Raw genomic sequence first — 10,586 nt, forward strand, 5'->3', positions numbered from 1 at the left:
CAAGTGAAACAATTTTCCGTGAATCGAAAAAGTGTCTGTCCTGTAAAGAGATGAAAATTTTCCGATTCATGAAAACATGCTTCACTTATTCCTACATCGTTGTTTAGCCGTGATGTGAGGTGGAAAATTTCCTTCTACATTTTTCCGAAAAATTTTCCGTTTTTAACAAGTATCAGAGATCAAGTAACAATCTCTCAGTATTCATAAAATTGATTTAATTCATGTATAGAAATGCTAAAAAGTGAAAGATCGTTTAAAGAATCTGAAAATTTTCATGGCTCAGACAATTTTCAGTACTATGTAGGAACAAGTTAAACAATTTTTCATGAATCCAAATATTTTCTGTCTTGTGCGGAAAAATTGAAGAACTTTTTATGAGTCGGAAAATTCATCATTTTGGAGCAAAAAGTAAAACAACATTTTGTGAATCAGAAAGTTTTATTGCTCTGTACAAGCAAGTGAAAGGAATTTTCATGAATTGGAAAATTTTCATCACAATGTAGAAACAAGTGAAAAAACTTGTCGTAATGCGGACAATTTTGGATATTATGTATAGTGATGTTTGGTGGAAAATTTTCCACTATATTTAACTGCACATTCAGCTATAAAATTCAATTCCTGTAAAAGAAATTAGACTGCAACAAATTATCATTTTTCCAAATAGTTTTCGGAAACCAGAAAATTTTGTAATATTTCAAGTTGGGAAGTAAAAATATACAGAGTTTCTCTCTCTCTCTTTATCTCTCTCTCTCTCTCTCTCTCTCTCTCTCTCTCTCTGTGTGTGTGTGTGTGTGTGTATATATGTATGTGTAAAGTGCAGGGAACATACATCGAGTTCGTAGAGAACAAATATCCCAATCCAATATTTAAAATGTAACAAAAAATTGAAAAGAAACCTTTGTGAATTTATCATTTTCAGAAACAGAAAATTCCACTATTTCTTCACATGTAGGACTGCCTATGCAATGAAATAACCACATAAAAGTTTCTTATGAAGATTATTTTTGTAACAGAGAATAAGAGAAATGATTTGTTTTTTATTTTGTAAATTAAAATGAAATTATTTGTTGCTTTTACAACGCAGCACTAATAGTGCAGCTTTTTGTTTCTTTTATTATTTTATTTGAAGAACAACTACACAAATCAGCTTCCTTATTTTTTATATTTCACTTTCTCTTCTGAATGAATATATGAATAAATAAATTTTTATTTCCAGAAAATAGTCAGTATTTGCTTTCATGAGTTACTTAAACTCGAATTTTGGGTAGTTAAAAATTTACAGTACGCATTTTATATTATATCGACGTATTTATAAATGTTGCAGTATGTAAATCTATAAAAGTAGTAAAGCTATGAGAAAACCGTATTGTGTGTATTAAACTGACGAAACTAATATTGTAAGATCAAAGGTGGATTCTGAGGAAAGAACGCATTGAAGTTTTTGAAACATTCTTGAAATGAAGAATCATTAGATTTTCACTTCATGAAACTTTTTAAGACAATCCGTTTCAAAATTTTCGGGAAAATTTACTTCACTGTACAGGACAGTGAATATTTCGATTCATGAAAAATTGTTTCACTTGTTTCTACATAGTACTGAAAATTATCTGAGCCATGAAAATTTTCAGATTCTTTAAACGATCTTTCACTTTTAAACATTTCTATACATGATTTCAATCAATTTTTTGAATAGTGAGGAACTGTTACTTGATCACTTATATTTGTTAAGAACGGAAAATTTTCCGGAAAAATATAGGAGAAAATTTTCCACCTTAGATGACAGCTAAACAACGATGTAGGAATAAGTGGAGTATGTTTTTATGAATCGGGAAATTTTCATCACTGATGTGCAGTTAAATATAATGGAAAATTTTCCACGTAACATCGCTATACATAATATCCAGAATTGTCCGGCTTACGAAAAGTTTTTTCCACTTGTTTCTACATGTAATGAAAATTTTCCGATCTATGAAAATTCCTTCCACTTGTTTCTCAGAGCAATAAAACTTTCCGATTCACAAAAAGTTGTTTTACTTTTTGCTTCAAAATGATGAAAATTTTCCGACTCATAAAAAGTTCTTCAATTCTTCCATATAAGACAGAAAATATTTCGATTCATTAAAAATTGTTTCACTTGTACCTACATAGTAATGAAAATTGTCTGAGCCATGAAAATTTTCAGATTCTTTAAAACGATCTTTCAATTTTCAACATTTCTATTCATGAATTCAACCAATTTTATGATTGCTGAGGAATTGTTACTTGATTACTGATATTTTTTTAGAACGGAAAATTTTCCGGAAAAATATAGCTGAAAATTTTCCGGAAAATTTTCCACCTCACATCACTACCTGCTATAATAGTCATTGTATATTATAAATTTTCTAGTTTGCTTAAAATGATTACATAATGGTTTTAACATAGTGCTGTATTTTAGCCTATGGCCTGTTAATAGCACTTACAATAAAGTTATTATTGTTATTATAAATGTGAGGCGTTCTAGGTAATAAGGGCGGAATCTATATATGCTCCTTTGGTAAGAAACGTATGTTAAATTTTCTTCATAAGGGAAAGCACAATAATGTGTTGCTATTAATGAGTAATTATTGATGTTCAAAGTTTTGTCATTATTATTATTACTCTCGATAAAAAGAAAGAAACAAAAAAATATCTTACTTTGAGTTCACGAGTACTACCAAAGACTTCTAAAGTATTTCTCGTAATGTGATTTTAAAATAAGAACATCATTCTTGATCTTTGTTTACTTAAACTTTTGAGTAACTTTCTACGCATCGAAAATTGTTAGATAAACATTCAACAATAGTTGGTAAAACTCATTTGACAAGTGAAATTGACTCATTTGTCAATGTATGCTGGTAAGAAGTGTAAGAGGAAGGTTACAAGTAGTGACAGAAAAGCCAAATTGGAGGTAAGGAAGATCTTTGTGTCCATATATGTGGTGAAATTCATTTTTGTACCAGAAGTTAAATTGAGTTATCTATAGTTGTATTTTAGACATTATGAATGGCAGTTTGTTTCAAGTTGTTTTATTGGCCAGTTCAATTCATTATATAAAGCTGAAGGTGTTTCAAATACTTGGTTTTGGTCACACCAGTCGTTTTCAAGTAGTACCACTGAAATTTAAACGTTATCTTTGGAATTCAGAAATGAGTTATTACAGATAACAGAACACTGGTTAGATATATAAGGAAATTTAATTATAGAAATTATAAAGTTTAGTATTATCTGACAGTTGTTTCGAAATAAATAAGTAATTCAGAACATTATAAATAATATGTACCAGTAGAATATTTAGTAAATATTTAATTTTAAATTTTTGATATCAATTTCTTTGTTCCTACATAATCACATACGTATAAAGGATTTTTCACAATTCCTGTTCCTATATATTGTAATATCCTATGTGATGTCGTAAATAAGCAGTTCCACGCTTCAATGTTTACAAACAACATATATATATATATATATATATATATATATATATATATATATATAAACTTTCACACAGCTCTCTATAGATAAGAAATTTCTAGACTTACCATCTATGCTGTGCATAAGTGTCAGAATTCTTATAGAACAGGTGGGTCCGTACGTCTGTGTCCGTCTGTCAACATGTGTCAAAGCATAAACAGTAAAAAGATATCGAGGAGCAATTTCTAGCAATCGATTCTACGTCTTGAAAATAGGTTCTATCTCTGTCGCTAACGCTCTGTTCATATCCGAAGTGGTAGAAAACAACATTTTCTAGTTTCAACGTTTATCGTTGTAGAAGTGAAACGGTAACAAATAACAACATGCTGTTTTCTGCATTGGATTCAAAGTCTCAAGAGAACATACTATCGCTAACTGTAGCTCTCTACCAAAACCGGAAGTGATTGAAATTTGGTAATTCTTCTGGTTTCAATATTGATTTCCATAAAGCAAAAACGGTAAAAGACGTCGAGAAATGATTATTGCAATTGTTTCAGAGTCAAAAGAATAGGTTCCATATTCTCCGTTAATCCTCCATTTAAACCGGAAGTGGTAGAAGTTATTTATTTCCCATGGTTGGGTAAAAAATGGGTAAAAGGATTTGAAATATGTGAAGCACAAGTCTTCTGTCAAAAATGAACACATGCAAATGGTCACTCACTCGTCACTGTTCACTGTTGTTCACTGCTTTCTCCCTACTTTACAGACGGCGGAAATATGTATTAAAAAGTGTGTTCCAAATCACATTTATGTTTTCTTTATCTAAATTGAGTGTAGGTTTCTCTTCATAAATGTAATAGACTTCTTTAATTTTTTGTTCAATTCTCGTTTTTGCTTTCTCTATCAGACATGCATTAGCAATTTAATGGTTATTATCTTTAAGATGTGCTCCCAATCGGGATAGCTATTAAGACAACTGATAATACAATAACAATAGCATTCCTACTTCATGTCAGATAGAGAAAGCAAAAGCAACTGAACAAAAACTTAAAAAGCCAATTACAAACATAAAGAGAAACCTACACTCAATTTAGATGAAGGAGACGTGATTTGGAGCAGTCATTTTACTACATATTTCTGCATTCTGGAAAGTAGGGAGAAAGCAGTAATGAACAACACCGAATAGTAACGAATGACTGACTAGTTGCAAGTGTTCACTTTTGACAGAAGACTTGTGCTTCACTTATTTTAAATCTTTCTAAGTAATTTTTATTTACTCACATTTCTCGCCCATGTCTTAAATCTTCGTTGGATTGGTTCTAGACTGAAGATGGAAGCAGGGTTTTTGAAAGAACTACTTAGATTTTTTTTTTTTTTTTTTTTTTGTGCGCTACCTTTGAATTAGATTTCTAATTTATGGTATGTTTATTATACCCAAAAACTATTGTGTACAACATGGATTAACATTAAAAAAATAATCAATATGCACGTACTATATAAATAAAAAAAATATGGTGAATATTTCTGCTGCACTTGGCAATATTATACTAACTATTGCTTCTTTTAGTGTTTCTGTAAAAATTTCGACTCATGCTATAATAACAATAGTGTGAATGATCAAATGATCAATTAGACATTGAGAGAAAGAAAAAAGTACGTTTCTGCATATAAATATCCAAGTTTTGAAGTTTTAAAATGCTTTCTTTATATCTGAAACATCTATAAGCAGTGCCGGATCTATAAACCGCAAGACCCCGCGGTGCGGGGGGGGGGGGAGGAGGGCAGACTCTAAGGCGCTCAAGGGCTTTCAAAGGTCCCACTGCACCTTGCCTGTAAACACTAATTTTTTGAAACACTTGAAAAAGCATGATATTTTCACAATAGCCTAATTACTTGAACCAAGTAATGAGTTACCAGGACTGACAACGACGCACTACATGTCTCATACTTTCACCAGTCAGTCTACCCAAAGACCAGATTAAATAATATCAGATCATCCATTGCCTGTCTTCAAACTTAGAAGCTAATTTGTTGAAGGGAATTAAAAGAGTGCCAATTTTTCTCATTAATCATTGATACGATTCAAGATTTATAAAAGAAAGATCAAATGAATTTCATTATTCGCTACGTAAATTTTACAGAAGTAAAGGATAGTTTAGAGAACTTAGAAAACGGAGTTTCTAGACAGGTCAAGATTGAAGCGTTTTTAGGATTATTACATGTAAGAAATCAAACTGCATCCAGACTTGCAACTCTAAGTGTTAAGTCATTCGGAGAAATTGGGATTATTCGTGAAAAAATGCAGAGGGCAGGGATATGATGAAGCTGCTGTGATGAGTGGTGCTTACTCAGGTGTTCAAAAGAGATTTCAAGAAATTGAGGAACGGTCTATATATATATTCACTGCGCTATACATCACCTAAACCCTCTCGTTGATGATGCCGTCAAAGTTGTAAAATAAGTTGCTAGCTACTTCACAACGCTCTAGGATTTTTATATATATTTTGACCAAAGTATGAATAGGTTGGATATTCTGTCATTGTTGACAAAAGAAGCAGATGTCACTTTGAAAAAGCTCAATCTAACCAAAAGAGCCTGATGGTATCAGTCCATTATAGCTATTAGATTGAGGTATGTTGATGTAATGAAAACTCTCCGAAAATTTTCACTGATAAGTAAGAAGGCTAACGAGGTATCAGAAGCAGAGTGGTTGGCGAAAGTCATGGGTTCGATTTTGTGTTTCTGACTGTGGTGCTGTGAAAAATGTTTTCAGAACTCAACATCGCATCGCAATTTCTCCAAACTAAACAAATTGACCTTGAGAAAGCACTCTTGAAGAGAGTCGAGAGGAATTGAAGAAAATGAGAGAAAAACACCATCAAATAAAACTGAAGCTACAGCTGTTGCTGCGAAGCGAAAAGTCAAACCTGTGTTTATAGTAAAAAAGGCAACCCAAAGTGAGAAAAACACTTCGATGAACTGGTAGAAGATCATCGGTTTTCAGATACAGAGGCTATTAGTGTTCACGATAGACTTCTAGACATCGCGTACAATGAAACAGAAAACTGTTTTACATTGTTACAGACAATTACTTGTGAACGTTTCAGGAGAAGAAATTTTAGTTGAGGAAGTACCAGCAAGACATTGGCCAGTCGCTACCACTGGAATTAATTTTCTTTTGCACTGCACTCAAAAAAAAAAAAAAAAAAAAAAAAAAAAAAAAAAAAAAAATCAAAGATAAACACTGTTCTTGAATTGGCAGTATTACTACACGTGGAGTTTAATAGTATTCCCCCGAGTTATCCTGAAGTTTTGATCATTCTTGCTTTATTTCTGACTTTACCTGTGACTATTACTTACACTGAAAGGCCATTTTCAGTCTTAAAGAGAATCAAGAGCTATTTAATGTGTTCAATGACACAGGAGAGAATGAGCGACTTCGCAATGTTGGCAATCAACCATGAGAGGTTTCGACCATCGAAAAGAGATCTTATACGGAAGTTTGCTGAGATGAAGTCGAGGGGGAAGGATGTCTTGTAAAACTTAAGTATTTGGACCTCTGTTCTGTAGCAAGAACAAAAGGAAGGTTTCATTAAAATTTACTACTTAAAAAACTATTGAATAAAGAGGGCCCTTTTAAATATTCTTGCGGGGAGGGAGAGGGGGCGAAATTTCTAGATCCGGTACTGTCTATAACCTACAAAGAAACTTCAAAGTAGGAAACTTGAAGTAGCAATAACATTTTCCAGAAAAATAAAAACATTTACAACTTACTCTTGAATGATCAAAATGGCGTTCGTAATGTACTTCAAAGTTCTAGGAGTCACCTGTGGCCTGAAAGATAGAAAAGCAGAAAATGATTACGCTGTTGAAATTTTCTGTATATAATACTTTCAAAAGCATGTTTCAAGTGTATAAGCGATTATATTACTTTTTACTAAGTTGTAGAATTTAGAATTAAATAGTAAGCGTGTGTGTTCACTGAATTCTCGTAGCTATTGTGAGATACAACAATATTCTTATTTCACTTGAATCTGATTGCACAAACTTTCAAATGAGTTCACTCATAGAACACAAGGAATTCTAAACAAACAAATACACATATACAGGGTGTTACAAAAATGTATCACAATAGTTTAGGAACAGATTCCTCATATCAAAATAAATAAATAAATAAATAAAAACATCTTGACTTATGCTCGAAAGTGGATAGTTTCGGACTTATAGGATGTCGAAAACGTGAAATAATTAACTTTAAAATTTCATAGCTCCAGTACTATGGAACCGATCGTAGTCGGGTCAAGACTTAACTGAGGAACTGGTATGTGAACTATTCAAATATCCATGTTTAAGAATGCTTCAGTACTTGCACATCAATTTTTAGAGAGGTGGGTGGAGAGGGATCTAGTACTCCCGAACAGTTGGTCTAAAAATGATTGTGCAACTACCGCTGGTTCCGAAAGATGAATATTTGGATAGTTCACATACTAGTTCCTCAGTGATGTCTAGACATGACTACGATCGGTCCTATAGTCGTGGAATTTTGGACCTTTAAAGTTGATTTTTTTTTTCATATTTTCGGCTTCCTATAACTACGAAATTATGCACTTCCGACCACAGGTCTATATAAACTTTTATTCTTATTTTGGTCTGAGATATCAAATCCCAAAATACTGACAAATTTTTTAATACTCTGTACATGCAGATGTATTCATTTAATTATCGAATTGATGTTTCTCAGAACCTGTTCCTCTGGTGGCATCATCTGAAAGTGGTGCTGTTCAAATTTCAAGCAGATGACCTTGTTTAGTGTTGCTTTAGACGTTATAGCTTGAATTGGCACCTAGGCAATCGTGACAGTGTGAAATGTCCGATCAAAGAAAAAAAAAATTCTACGTTTGATATTGTTTTAAACTGGTGAATACCGGGTTTGTCAAATGTTGAAGAAAGCATTCGGCAAGGACGCAATTAACCTCAGCCTGCCCTTCTGTCAGTGAGAATGCTCAGAAAAGTGTTGAAATCAGTGCTTTGGGTAGGTCAAGTTGTTGACTGATTGCTTGCAAATTGGAATTAGGAACAAATCCTTGAATTGGCTTCTGTTACCAAATTTGACGAGACAACATAGGAAGGAATTGTTTGTCAATGAAATTTGATTTCTAGAATTTTCATGGATGATCAAAATTCAAACTGCATTACCTTTTGCACAGAAATTCAGGAAAATGTCGGCCATGATCTCATATTCTTGTTCATCATGATCACGGAGGACGCATAATGAGTTTACTGATATGATCTTAAGAATTTACAATAGAAAACACTCGCATCTCCAATATTGGAAAAAGCACTGAAATATAAAGTGCTTTGATACTGATGGTCTAGTTCAAAATGAATATGAATGCAAATCTGACTGCTACCAATATCAATCAAACTCGAATCTAATGAGCAACAGTTAAACGAGAGGATAGTTTATAAATTTATTAATGAACGGTACACGTAATCGTTGTTCTGTCTGTAAAACAATATTAAAAGACATAATTCATCATAACCTTGTATACGAAATACAGGCATAGGAAAATTTACTTGATATGTGTACAATATCAAATGATATGCGTAACATAAACACCTAATTTATATCAGATTCCAGTACTATTGAGTAAAAAATCAACTTTATGCTCAGAGGAGGAAAGAAGTGTGACAATATAGTCATTCACTCTAATCTTCATTGGCAGAACTGCTTCATTGAAAATGCTAAACAGCAATGGATATTCACATGCTATTTTATTGAAATATTTCTTTAATTGTTTTCCTCTCCTACTCTCTCCCTCAAATATTTTTTTCTGTACGGTTCGGATACCTAAATATTTCAAATTCTGATTACGATTGGCAAAGAAGGTTGTAAACCTTAAAGGGCCTAACCGGTTTGCCATAAGGACCAGACTGTCACATAAACAGGTCAAAAGTCACATTGTGTGCTAAATCGAGTCCGGAGATTCCAAATCCAGATGTGGGATATTTCAAGCACGTAACTTCTGCGAAGGATGGTCTGGGTAATTCGAAGAATATAAATATATTTTATTACTAATTTTATTCAAACAATTTGATTATTGACGATGTTTTGTCCACATTTATCTTATGTGCTATATATCGTTTTTAAGCTCTTCGTAGTGTGTTTGGAATAAGCTTTCAATTAGCCATCTCCTAGTTTTCGAAAAACGTAAACGACTTCATTTTATTATTATTATTATTATTATTATTATTATTATTATTGGTTTACCATTGATTTTAGTGTTCCTGTTTCGCAACCTTTTAGTATGTTCCATGCATTTTGGGACAATTTCGTTTTTGAATGTAGAATCTACATTTTCCGTTCTATATTTCAGCTGAATTTCAGCCATCTCTTTCTTTTGGTTTTTGAGATAAGTGGAGAAATTTCTTGTTTTCCATTTATTTTCCATTGACATTAATGTTAACGTTTCGGGCCTTTTTGACTATGTTGCATCCGTATTAGGACAATTTGCTTTCGAAATATTGAATCTTCATAGTCTCTACCTTTCAGCTGAATTTCAGCCATCTCTCTCTCTTGGTTTTTGAGATAAGTGGAGGAATTTCTTGTTTTTCATTGATTTTTCATTGACATTAATGTTAGTGCTTCATGATTGTTGACAATGTAAATTCATTTTGAGACCATTTGTTTTTGGAATATAGAATCAACATTTAAGCTCTACTACATTGAGCTCTACTATTAACCTCTTCTACATTTGAGCTGAATTTCAGCCATCTCTTTCTTTTGATTTTTGAGATAAGTGGAGGAATTTCTTGTTTTTCATTGATTTTCCATTGACATTAATGTTAATGTTTCGGGCTTTTTTGACTATGTTCCATCCGTATTAGGACAATTTGCTTTCGAAATATTGAATCTTCATAGTCTCTACCTTTCAGCTGAATTTCAGCCATCTCCGCCAAAGTCTGTTTACATCATTGCAACCGGATACGCCATGTTTTACATGAAATGCCATTTCAGACATTAACTTATTTTTTCATAGTGAAAGAGATAATTATTTGAAAGAGTGGTGATCGTAATCTTCTTCGAAGGAAAGAAATAAGAAAACAGTAACCAATTTCTCAATGTTTAAAGGAACACATCTTGAAAAAATCAA

This window comes from Thermobia domestica, chromosome 16, assembly GCF_964235325.1.
Source record: "Thermobia domestica chromosome 16, izTheDome1.hap1.1, whole genome shotgun sequence".
Taxonomy (NCBI): Eukaryota; Metazoa; Arthropoda; class Insecta; order Zygentoma; family Lepismatidae; genus Thermobia; species Thermobia domestica.